General features: G+C 48.7%; 1 long non-coding RNA gene across 1 annotated transcript in view; it reads right to left on the bottom strand.

The window, feature by feature from the left end:
• Positions 1-1,693: 1,693 nt before the first annotated feature.
• Positions 1,694-12,965, bottom strand: part of LOC142760156 (uncharacterized) — a 30,448-nt gene continuing 19,176 nt past the window's right edge. Inside the window, exon 3 of the long non-coding RNA XR_012883257.1 lies at positions 1,694-2,223. This is a non-coding gene — a long non-coding RNA (uncharacterized LOC142760156). The remainder of the gene's footprint in view (positions 2,224-12,965) is intronic.

Genomic DNA, 12,965 nt, shown 5'->3' with positions numbered 1-12,965 from the left:
TTTTACTTACCTTGTGCTCTTATTAATAAGGAACATTATATTTCACTCTGTGGGCAGAGTAAGGCCTCATGCACACGACCGTATTTTTTCCCACCCGTAAATACTGGCGGAAATACGGGTCCGGTGTCACACTTATTCGACCCGTTTTGCACCAGTATTTACGAACCCGGGCACATTTTTGGCGGCAAAATAGCACTACACTAATCGGCAGCCCCTTCTCTCTATCCGTGCAGGATAGAGAGAAGGGACAGCCCTTTCTGTAATAAAAGTTAAAGAAATTCATACTTACCCGGCCGTTGTCTTGGTGACGCGTCCCTCTCTTCACATCCAGCCCGACATCCCTGGATGACGCGGCAGTCCATGTGACCGCTGCAGCCTGTGATTGACCTGTGATTGGCTGCAGCGGTCACATGGCCTGAAACGTCATCCAGGACGTCGGGCCGGATGTCGAGAGGGACGCGTCACCAAGGCAACGGGCGGGAGACCGGACTGGAGGAAGCAGGAAGTTCTCGGTAAGTATGAACGTCTTATATTTTTATTTTTTACAGGTTTATTCTGATCGGTAGTCACTGTCCAGGGTGCTGAAAGAGTTACTGCCGATCAGTTAACTCTTTCAGCTCCCTGGACAGTGACTATTTACTGACGTCGCTTAGCAACGCTGCCGTAATGACGGGTGCACACATGTAGCCACCCGTCATTACGAGAGCTCCATAGACTTCTATGGACTGTCCGTGCCGTTATTACGGCCTGAAATAGGACATGTTCTATCTTTTTCAACGGCACGGGCACCTTCCCGTGAGAAAACGGGAAGGCACCCGTCGCCAATAGAAGTCTATGAGCCCGTTATTACGGGTCGTAATTACGACCCGTAATAACGGGAGTTTTTACGGTCGTGTGCATGAGGCCTAAGGCTGAGTTCACACGTTGCGGATTTGTTGCAGATTTTGTTGTGGTTTGGACGCAGATCTCACCCTTTTGCATTGCAAAGTGTAAAATCTGCGCTGAAAATCTGCCTCAAATCCGTGACGTGTGAACTCAGCCTAAGGCCGGGTTTACAGGGGCGCGTGCGTTTTGCGCACGCAAAAAACGCGGCGTTTTGCGTGCGCAAAAGGCACTTAACAGCTCCTTAACAGCTCCGTGTGGCAGCAGCATATGATGTGCGGCTGCGTGCTTTTCGTGCAGCCGCCATCATTATGACACTCCGTTTGGATGTTTGTAAACAGAAAAGCATGTGGTGCTTTTCTGTTTTCATTCATCCTTGTCACTGCTGTTGCGCGAATCACGCTGTTAGCACGGAAGTGCTTCCGTGTGACATGCGTGGTTTTCACGCACCCATTGACTTCAATGGGTGCGTGATGCGCGAACAGCGCACAAATATCGAACAGGTCGTAAGTTTTTCGCAGCGGACTCACGCTGCGGGAAAATCACGCACCTGTCTGCACGGCCCCATAGACTATTATAGGTCTGTGCTGCACGGACGTATAACACGCTCGTGTAAATGAGCCCTAATAGTAATTTTGCGTCGTTAGCTGGACATGACCTTATTGAACAGCAGAGTAATAAAATGCATGACTTACATTTCTAGAAATTTAAGAGGGCAAAATAGGTATTTGTAATATGTGGGGTTTATTGATGAAACAGGGCTCATCATCTTCTGGGGTGCTAATATGATAATTCAATGAATCTTTGCATGCAATGTAAAGTGTAGATTTAATATTACAAGACATTTTACAGTGACATATCTGTCTTTAATAAGCTGTGTAGAAACTACCTTACCTTTCCTTCCCCCAAAAAAATGCCAGTTTAGGTTATATTTATTATCGTCTTATTATTATTATCGTCTTATATTTATTATCGTTTAATAACTTAGCTCACATTTGATAATGGAAAACTATGTGAGAAGAATAATGCATACTTCCTACCATCCCAAATTGACCCTTAGGGCATGTTCAGACGTGGTGGAATTGTTGCAGACACTGTCCGCATCAATGCCGCACATAATCCACGTTGCGGATTCCGTTGAGGATTTGGCTAAAATGTTAGGAAAAATTCTGCGGATTTGTCGTTGCGGATTCAGGTTCGGATCACACCCTGCTCTCTTTCAAACATTCCGTCCCAGTCTGGGTATAGACCTCGACATACATAGGTCCAGCTTTGATCCCGTGTGTTGCGCTCACTATATCCTGCACTGGAGGTGTCCCACGATTCGGGACGGTTATGTACCTGAAAAACAAATAGACAGTGCATATTGAAGTTTGATTTGTACTTATGAATAATGTTATATATGTTATATGATTACATACTGCAGATGCTGCTATTCAGACATCATACATACATGTAAACTAGTGAAAACATGACATAAACATGTGAAGTTACTTACAAGGTTAATAATAACACACATTACATCTGCGGATTTCATTGCGTAATTTTGAAACTCCATTGAAGTCAATGGGAAAATTCTGCAACAAGTCCGCAACAAACAGTGCAGAAAATTCCACACCGCAGCACGTGTTCCGCAGCGGAGTTTTCCGCAACGTCTGCACGAAGATAACTAAAAAGGTGTTGAAAAGAAATGGACAAACTGTCTGCTGCGGATTTCCACTGCGAACTGTCCGCAGCGGAATTCCACCGCAATTCCGCCACGTCTGAACGTGCCATTACATTTCAGATTTCAAGGCTTGGATTTGGAGGAACGTTAAACTTTGAACTTGTGTAAACGGTTTACAAAACCATGGGTGTAAAGATGTGTAGGCTGAATTTCCACTACTGACACTACATGGCCAAATGTTTGTAAACACCTGACCATCACACCTATATAGACTTGTTAGAGATATTATTTCAAAACCAAAAGAGCATTTGTGTGATCAGGAATTGATGTTGGACAAGAATTTCTGGCTTTCAATAGGCATTGCAATCCATACTAAAGGTGTTTGATGGGATTGAGTTCAGAGCAGGCCACTCGAGTTCCTCCACAACAAACTCCTCAACCAGGTCTTTATGGACATTGCTTTTTGCACAGTCATGCTCGAGCAGTAAAGGGCTTTCCCAGACTGTTTCCACAAAGTTGAAAGCATACAAAACAACCCAATACCATTATTTCTCCAACCCCAAAATTTACATTAGGCACTATGCATTCCAGTAGGTAGCGTTTCCCGGCATCCACCAAACCCATATTCGTCCATCAGACTGCCAGATAGTTAAATGTGATTCATCACTCCAGAGAACACGTTTTGACAGCCCCAGAGTCCAGAGGCGTCGTTCTTGACACCACTTCAGCCGACACGTGAAATTGCGCATGGTGATCGAAGGCTTGTGTGCATCTGCTCAACAATGGAAAACCATTTAATGAAGCTCTCGACACACAGTTCTTGTGCTGATGTCACTTCCAAAAGCAGTTTGGAACGCTGTAGTGAGCGATTCAACAGCGGATAGGCGATATTTATGACCACTGTTGCCCATATGTAATCAGCTTTATAATATTTCTATGTCATTCTTTTTATCATATATCTATAACTCTATCGGTGCCTTTCTTCTTTTACAAACACAAAAAAAAGAGTTGGCAAAAAAATATATGAAACGGTAATATATTTTCCAAACAGGTCCTTTAAATGTAGGGTCTACATTAGTATTAACACCCTTAGAAGCTTCTTATTAAGATAACAACTGTTAGAATTGACCCAGGAAGCTACATTGCACATTGATTTCAACATCAGCCAGACGCCCTGGGGCCTCCCTCCACTCCGTGTAATCAGGAAACATTACCAGAACAGGCCTTGGCACATAGATGGATATATTTAATCAAGTACAAGAAGACCAGAATTAAACACAAGTCACATCATCTATTACTGAGAAATAATATTCTTTTTTCCTGCTGGGAAGTATATGTGTAAATTCTGTGTCATTCAGGCTAATAACCGCTTCATTGCCAGATTTCTACAGCAGCTTGTTATAGCATTTAATATATTTTAAAACCAATAAGCTGAAATCCATCCTCCCTGAACAAGGGTAGAGTCTCTGACATGGCAGGGCTGCACAGTGATTTTCAGGATTTATGAATCATATTATTGCACAGTTGGCATAGTATCTGCAGTAATCTTTTTCATGAGGTCTAAGTTTTTGCTTTACTGATACAGGAAGGAGAGCGTAAAGTAGAGTAATGGGAGGTATGCATTTATTCCATATAATATGCTATCTGTGATATGCTATAACCGGAGCATGATCTTTAGTAATAGGATTGTCCAAGAGCGGCAATACCAAACACAGCCCATGGTAAATACATAGTTATCCAGCACCTATATCACCCATATAAAAAGTACCTGCCGCCATAAAGTGTGCCTTGTACATCGGTAGATTTATCTTGTATGATTTTCTTGTTTTGTATTTTATACATATGAAAATACGTGTCACGATCTAGGGGTATGTGGACTCACTAGGCCGCTCTGCCGTAGAGGAGTGGCAGCTGGCCAGGACACCGTGTCATGCCCATGGTCGCGGGCCATGAGGCTCACTCACCTCCTGACGCCCGCAGCCATGGAACTGTGAGCGCTGGTCCCCATCTCCTCCTCAGGAGACGCCAGCGCTCACTTCCACTTGTCCTGCCCGTGCCCGCTCTTAAAGAGCCAGCGCGCGCACCTGAAAATAGTACAAAATTAGCCCATGAGAACCCTGGACTATAAGAGAGGCTTAGCCCTTTCCTGCCTTGCTTGAGCCTTGTTGTTGTACCCTAGTCTGTCTAAGCAAATGGTCTCCTAATGTTTCCCAGTTCTCAGTGTTTCCCGTTCCTGCTACCTGTAACCTGTATCCCGTGCTATCCTGGTCAAGTGCCGCGCTGAGCTGAAGTCGTGCTGTGCTGTATTCCACGCCTGTTCTGCTACACCACGCTGGCGCCTGCCTGCTGCCTAGTCCCAGCCGAGCCTGTCTTGCTACTGTCTGAGCTACCACAGGTACACTATACGAACTATAGACTGTGACCTGTGTCCTGTTGGCCAGCTGCCATACCGTCAAGGCGGTACGGCCCAGTGTGTCAACGTACCCAACGTGACAGTAGGCTCAGGCCATGGACTCCGCTGGTCAATCCAAGACCATGATGACGTCACAAGAGATGCGGGAAGATATGCTAGACCTGCGGTCTCAACAGGACCAACTCAGCCAGACCTTGAACAGTATTGCACGTCGGCTGGAGGTGCAAGCTGCCGATCCTCCTACTACACCTCCTGGCTGTACTGATCCACTGACTACACCTCCTGTCAGTGCTAATCCCCAATTTTCTTTGCCCCTTCCTTTGCCCGCTATGATGGAGACGCAAGGACCTGCCATGGATTTTTGAACCAGTGCCAGATCCACTTTAGCCTGTATGCATGGACATTTTTGTCTGATGGTGCAAGGGTCTCTTTCATCGTCTCTCTCCTCAGTGGCAGGGCCCTTGCATGGGTGAATCCCATCTGGGAGAGACAAAGACCAGAGACCCATGACTTCCAGAGGTTCCTCCGGACATTTCGCACGGTGTTTGAGGAGCCTGGACGAGTCTCGTCTGCAGCCGCCTCCTTGCTGAACCTACGCCAGGGAGACACCTCCATGGGCAAGTACGCCTTCCACTTCCGCACCCTGGTGGGAGAACTGTTGTGGAACAATGAGGCCCTGGTGGCTACATTCTGGCAGGGACTGTCTCCTATGATTAAGGACGAGCTTGCCGCCCAAGATCTACCATCTACCCTGGATGACCTCCTCTTTCTGGCCGCCCGGACTGATATAAGGCTCCGAGAACGGCTCCAAGAAGCTCGTTGGGAGGGAGGACTCCCTAATCCGGTCCCTACTTTGCAGCAACCCCTGCTGTCCTCAGATGCCGATACTCCTAAGGAGTCTGTGAGGATGGACCAGTTTAAGCTATCTACCCAGGAGAGACAACGCAGACGCATCTCGGGACTCTGTCTATATTGTGGCCTCGGAGGCCATCTTGTGCGTCTGTGTCCCCAAAAGCCCCAGAGCCTAGGGTTGGTGAGAGAGACAACCTTGGGTAAAGAAGGACTTTCGTCTAAATTGTCCATTCCCGTGACCATAGTGTCCGGCGAGAAAACGCATCGGGTCTGCGTATCTGGACTCTGCATCCGCTGCTAATTTCATTCGTAGAGACCTGGTGGATCTTCTCCAATTGCCCACTACCCCTCTGGAGAGGCCGTTGATGGTTGCACCTGTAAATGGAATACCTCTGCCAGACCCAATTACAGCTGTGACCAAGCTGCTGAGGCTCCAACCTCTGGTTCTTTGTCCTGCCCAATGCCGTCAACCCTGTGCTGCTGGGTCTGCCTTGGCTCCGACAACATGCCCCAGTCCTGGACTGGAATTCTGGAGAGGTTCTCCAGTGGGGCCAGAGTGTCTCAACCGTTGCCTGGTACAGATTCATTCGGCTCAGCCTCCTCTGCCTCGGTCCTTGGCAGGATTGCCTGGTCATTATTCTGCATTTTCGGACGTCTTCAGCAAGAAAGAGGCGGAGACGCTGCCCCCACACCGGGCGAATGACTGTCCTATCGACCTAGTTCCTGGTGCTTCCCTTCCCTGTGGTAGGGTATATCCTCTCTCCTTGCCAGAGAATCTGTCCATGTCCGCCTATGTTAAAGAGAACTTGGAGACGGGCTTCATACAGAATTCTTCCTCCCCGGCAGGAGCCGGTTCTTCTTCGTCAAGAAAAAGGATGGTTCTCTGCGTCCTTGCATTGACTACCGAAGTCAGAACCAGATCATGGTGAAAAATAGGTATCCGTTGCCATTGATCTCTGAACTGTTTGATCGTATACGTGGTGCCAAGATTTTTTCTAAACTAGACCTGCGTGTGGCTTACAACCTAATCCTACCTAATGGGGTGACGAATGGAAGACTGCATTTAACACCCGTGACGGACACTATGAATATCTAGGAGTTATTACTCCTCTTCCAGGAGTTCGTTAATGACATCTTCCGTGACCTCCTCTATGTTTGTGTTGTGGTCTATCTTGATGACATCTTGATTTTTTTCTCCAGATCCAATGACCCATCGGAGACATGTCCATCAAGTTTTGCTGCGGTTAAGGGAGAATCGCCTGTATGCCAAGTTGGAGAAGTTTGAGAGAGATGCTCTACCCTTCCTGGGCTACATTGTCTCGAATCAAGGTCTCAAGATGGATCCTGAAAAGGTAAAGTCCGTCATGGAATGGCCACGCCCTCAAGGCTTGAGGGCCATACAGCGCTTCCTGGGATTCGCCAATTTTTACAGACGTTCATTCCAAACTTCTCCTCACTGACATCTCCTATCACTAACCTCACCAAGAAGGGTATGAACGCCAAGGTGTGGACTCCAGAAGCAGAGTCCGCATTCAATAGCCTGAAGAGTGCCTTCACGTCAGCCTGTATTCTCCATCATCAAGATGTTTCTCGACAGTTCTCGTTGGAGGTGGACGCCTCCTCTGTCGGTGCTGGTGCACTCCTGTTCCAGAAAGGTTCCAAGGGCAAGTTAATGGTATGTGGCTATTACTCTAAGCTCTTCTTGTCCGCAGAATGCAACTACTCGATTGGGGATCGGGAGTTACTGGCCATCAAATTGGCTCTGGAGGAGTGGAGACATCTTTTAGAGCGTGCAGTTCATCCCATCTTGATATTAACGGGCCACAAGAACCTCACTTATCTCCAGATGGCCCAACGACTGAATCCTCGTCAGGCCAGGTGGTCGCTGTTCTTTGCCCGGTTCCAGTTTGAGCTACACTACCGTCCGGCCGACAAGAATGTGAGGGCTGATGCGTTGTCCAGGTCATTTGAGACAGAGGACACTATGGAGTCTCCACAGAGTATCATTTCCCATCCTGCATCATCCCTGTCAACCCTCTGCAAGTTAGAGACATTCCCCCAGGGAGGACTTTTGTGTGTCTGGCGGACAGAAGAAGAATCCTCCACTGGGGACACAGTTCCAAATTGGCAGGTCACGCGGGCGCCCGTAAGACCCGAGACCAATTGCGCGTCAGTTCTGGTGGCCAACGCTGCTCAAAGACATCACGGACTGCTTCTATCTTCTTCTCAGGGTACCCAACAGTACCTTCCATTAGCAGAATTTGCTATACATAATCGCCACCATGTTTCGCTTCATACCTCGCCGTTTTTCTGTAATTATGGTTTCCATCCTCGTTTTTGTTTATTTTCCGCCTCCTCTAGTGATAACCCTGAGGTGGAAGTTCAATCAAATAAACTGTGCACAGTTTGGGCTCAGGTTCAATCGAATCTGAAGAATTCCCGATTAATTCAAAAGAAAAATGCTGACAAAAAACATACGGTGGATCCTGTATTTAGTGTGGGACAAAAGGTGGGGCTTTCTACTAAGAACCTACGATTGAAAGTACCGTCTCGTAAGTACGCTCCTAGGTTTGTTGGTCTATACGATATTGTTGAAGTTATTAACCCTGTGTCTTTTCGTCTGGCTCTTCCTCCTTCTATTAAAATTCATGATGTTTTTCACAAACCTCTCCTTAAAAAATTTATACCACCATTTAATCCACTCAAGAAACTTCCTCCTCCAGTTCGGGTAGAAGAAGATATGGAATTTGTGGTTCAAAGGATTGTGGATTCTATAGGGGTCAGGGGTACACTCCAGTACTTGGTGCACTGGAAGGGGGTATGGACCAGAAAAACGAACTTGTGTACCTGCTCATTCTGTCCATGTTAATCGTTAAGTTAAAGTTTTTCATTTGAAGTTTCCTTAGAAACCTAACTCGAGGTTTAAGGGTCCGGTGGCCCCTCGTAGACAGGAGGGTACTGTTAGGAAACGTCTGTCACGTTTAGGTTGTGATGACTACTAGTCAAGCTTCTGGGTGGCCCTGGTTTGAGTTGCAGAGCCATTCCTATTTCTCATTCTGCGCCTATCAGGGCCAAGGGTGGAGTATTTGAATCTGTTCAGTTTTCTCATTGCTGATTGTGATTTCTTGTGTATGCATGTGTCTGATCAAGCTCCTGGTTACAGAATGTATCACCTTTGACTGTTTGGGCTCTTTGAACTGGACTTCGGCTTGTCTTTAAATTTACCCTCGGCTCACTGATTTTGACATTCTGCTCTCGGCTGGTTTTGACCTCTGCTACTGAGGTCCGGTGCGTGCGCTGCCCCTTTAAGAGCAGGGACGAGCGTGCGCGCGCATCCTCCGGGATCCGGCAGAGGTGAGTGGATGCGGGCGCTGGCGTCTCCTGAGGAGGGGGCTGGGGCCAGCGCTTGCCGACTCTTTGCTGCGGCTGTCAGGGGGAGGTTGGAGCTGATAGCCCGCAGCCACGGACATTACAGTATCCCCCCCTCTTCTTGGGACCAGAGCGAGAGAGAAACTTCTTCAGAAGAGTAGGGGCATTGAGGTTCTACTCTGGCTCCCAGGACCTCTCTTCGAGACCAAACCCCCTCCAATCCACCAAATAAAAAGTCTTTCCTCTCACTCTCTTGGTGTCCAGGATCTCCTTGACCTCGAAGATGTCAGAGGGGCCGCTGGAGGCAACCGCAGGGCTGGGAGTCTTGGAATAGCGGTTTAGGATCACCGGTTTCAGGAGGGAGACCTGGAAGGAGTTGGGAATCCTGAGTGTAGGAGGCAGCCAAAGCTTGTAGGCGACAGGGTTGATCTGCTGCAGAACCTCGAATGGTCCGAGGAACCTGGGGGCAAATTTACATGACGGCACCCTCAGTCGGATATTCCTGGACGACAGCGAGACCTTAGTGCCAGGAAGAAACCGAGGGGGCTCTCTTCTCCTTGAGTCAGCCTTCCGTTTTATGTGGTCCACTGCCATTAGGATGGAGGATCGAGTCTGCTGCCAGATCTTCAAAAAGTCTCTAAACGTGGAGTCAGCTGCGGATACCTCGGAAGTATCAGGCAACGGAAGAGGAATTCATGGGTGCTGGCCGTAGACAATGCAGAACGGTGTATTCCTAGTAGACTCGCTGGTGTGATTATTGTAGGAGAACTCCGCCCATGAGAGCAGCTGCACCCAGTCATCATGCTGCTTCGAGATGAAGTGGCGTAGGTAGTTCTCCAAAATCTGGTTGATCCTCTCGACCTGACCATTAGACTGAGGATGGTAGGCAGAAGAAAAGTCCAACTTCACGCCAAGAAGTCCGCAGAGGGCTCTCCAGAACCTCGAAGTAAACTGAACCCCCCCGATCAGACACAATATGCTGCAGCAAGCCGTGCAGGCGGAAGATGTGTTGGATAAATAACTTGGCCAACTGAGGAGCAGAAGGAAGACCGGTCAGAGGAAGGAAGTGGGCCATCTTCGAAAATCGTCCATCGCTATATGCTGCCAGGGAGCATTGGGCACAGGCAATGGCTGGAGCAGGCCAGTAGGTCTGGAGTGGGTGGCCTTGTTGGCTGCACATACAGCACAGGAAGAAACGAAGTCCACAATATCCTTGGGCAGAGTGGGCCACTAGAAATGACGAGCAATCAAATTCCGGGTCTTACGTAACCCCACGTGACGTGCCAGTCTAGAGGAGTGACCCCAGCGGAGGATTCTTCCATGATCAGCCAGGCGCACAAAAGTCCTCCCAGGGGGAATGTCTCCAATTTGCAGGGGATTGACCGAGACAATGCAAGATGGGTCGATAATGTTCTGTGGACTCTCAATGGTGTCTTCTATCTCGAAAGACCTGGACAAGGCATCGGCGCTCACATTCTTGTCGGCCGGGCGATAATGAAGCTCAAACTGGAACCTTGCAAAGAGCAGTGACCACCTGGCCTGACGAGGGTTCAGCCGTTGGGTCGTCTGGAGGTAGGTCAGATTCTTGTGGTCCGTAAAAATCAAGATCGGATGAGCTGCACCCTCTAATAGATGTCTCCACTCCTCCAGAGCCAATTTAATGGCCAGTAACTCCAGATCCCCAATCGAGTAGTTGCGTTCTGCGGAAGAGAAGAGCTTGGAAAAGTATCCACATACCATTGACTTGCCCTTGGGACCTCTCTGGAACAGGAGTGCACCAGCACCGACAGAGGATGCGTCCACCTCCAAGGAGAACTGCAGAGAGACATCTGGATGATGGAGGATAGAGGCTGACGTGAAGGCACTCTTCAGGCTATTGAATGCGGACTCTGCCTCAGGAGTCCACACCTTGGTGTTTATACCCTTCTTAGTAAGGTTAGAGATGGGAGAAGTTAGTGAGGAGAAGTTCGGAATAAACTGCCTGTAAAAATTAGCAAATAACAAAAAGCGCTGTATGGCCCTCAAGCCTTGAGGGCGTCGCCACTCCAGGACAGACTTTACCTTCTCAGGGTCCATGTCGAGACCTCGATTCGAGACGATGTAGCCCAGGAAGGGTAGAGTATCCTTGTCAAATATGCACTTCTCCAGCTTGGCGTACAGACGATTCTCCCTTAACTGTGGCAGAAACTGACGGACATGTCTCTGGTGCGTGATAGGATCTGGGGAGAAAATCAAGATGTCATCAAGGTAGACTACTACACAAACATAGAGGAGGTCACGGAAAATGTAATTCACAAACTCCTGGAAGACCGCGGGAGCATTACACAGGCCAAAGTGCATTACTAGATACTCATAGTGTCCATCACGGGTGTTAAATGCAGTCTTCCGTTCATCACCCTGGCGAATCCGGACTAGGTTGTAAGCCCCACGCAGGTCTAGTTTAGCAAAAAAAATTGCACCACGTATACGATCAAATAGTTCGGAGATCAGTGGCAACGGATATTTATTCTTCACCGTGATCTGGTTGAGACCACGGTAGTCGATGCAAGGACGAAGAGAGCCATCTTTCTTTTTGACAAAGAAGAACCCGGCTTCTGCCGGGGAGGAAGACTTTCACATGAAGCCCCTTTCTAAGTTCTCTTTCACATAGGAGGACATGGACAGAGTCTCTGGCAAGGAGAGAGGGAACACCCTACCACAGGGAAGGGATGCACCAGGGATCAGTTCAATAGGGCAGTCATACGCCCGATGTGGGGGCAATGTCTCCGCCTCCCTCTTGCTGAAGATATCCGAAAAGGTACCATAATGACTCGGCAATCCTGCCAATGACCCAGGCAGAGAAAGCTGAGCTGAACGAATCCGCACCAGGCAACGACCTTGACAATCAGGGCCCCACTGGAGAACCTCTCCAGAATTCCAGTCCAGAACTGGGGCATGCAGTCGGAGCTAAGGCAGGCCCAGCAGCACAGGGTTAACAGCTTTGGGCAGGACATGGAACGACAGAAGTTCGGAGTGAAGGGCTCCCACTTGGAGCCTCAGCGGCTTGGTCACGGCTATAACTAGGTCTGGCAGGGGTAGTCCATTTACTGAAGCAACTGTCAACGGGCTCTCAAGAGGGGTGGTGGGCAATTGCAGAAGGTCCACCAGATCTCTGCGGATGAAGTTAGCAGCGGATCCAGAGTCCAGATACGCAGAGACCTGATTTGTTCTATCACCGGACACTATGGTCACGGGTATGGACAATTTAGACAGAAGTCCATTCTTACCCAAGGTCGTCTCTCCAAGCAACCCTAGGTTTTGGGTTCTTTGGGGGCACAGGCGCACACAAGATGGCCATCGAGACTGCAATAAAGACAGAGTCCAGATGTGCGTCTGCGTTGTCTCTCTTGGGTAGATAACTTACACTGGTCTGTTATTACCAACTTCTTAGGAGGATCGACATCGGGGGATAGCAGGGGTTGCTGCAAAGTAGGGACCAGACTAGGAAGGACCCTCTCCCGTTGAATCTCTTGGAGGCGTTCACGGATCCGTATATCAATCCGGGCAGACAGAAGGATGAGGTCATCCAGTGTAGACGGCAGATGCCGGGCGGCAAGTTCGTCTTTAATTCTGGAAGATAGTCCATGCCAGAATGCGGCCACCAGAGCCTCATTGTTCCATAAGAGCTCTCCCGCCAGGGTGCGGAAGTGGATGGCGTACTCACGGAGGTGTCTCCTTGGTGCAGGTTAATCAAAGAGGCTGCTGCAGATGAGACCCGTCCAGGCTCATCAAACACCATGCGAA

This window comes from Rhinoderma darwinii, chromosome 1 (assembly GCF_050947455.1).
Source record: "Rhinoderma darwinii isolate aRhiDar2 chromosome 1, aRhiDar2.hap1, whole genome shotgun sequence".
Classification (NCBI taxonomy): domain Eukaryota; kingdom Metazoa; phylum Chordata; class Amphibia; order Anura; family Rhinodermatidae; genus Rhinoderma; species Rhinoderma darwinii.
The sequence above is the reverse complement of the archived record's forward strand: the minus strand, read 5'-3'. Positions and strand labels throughout refer to the sequence as shown.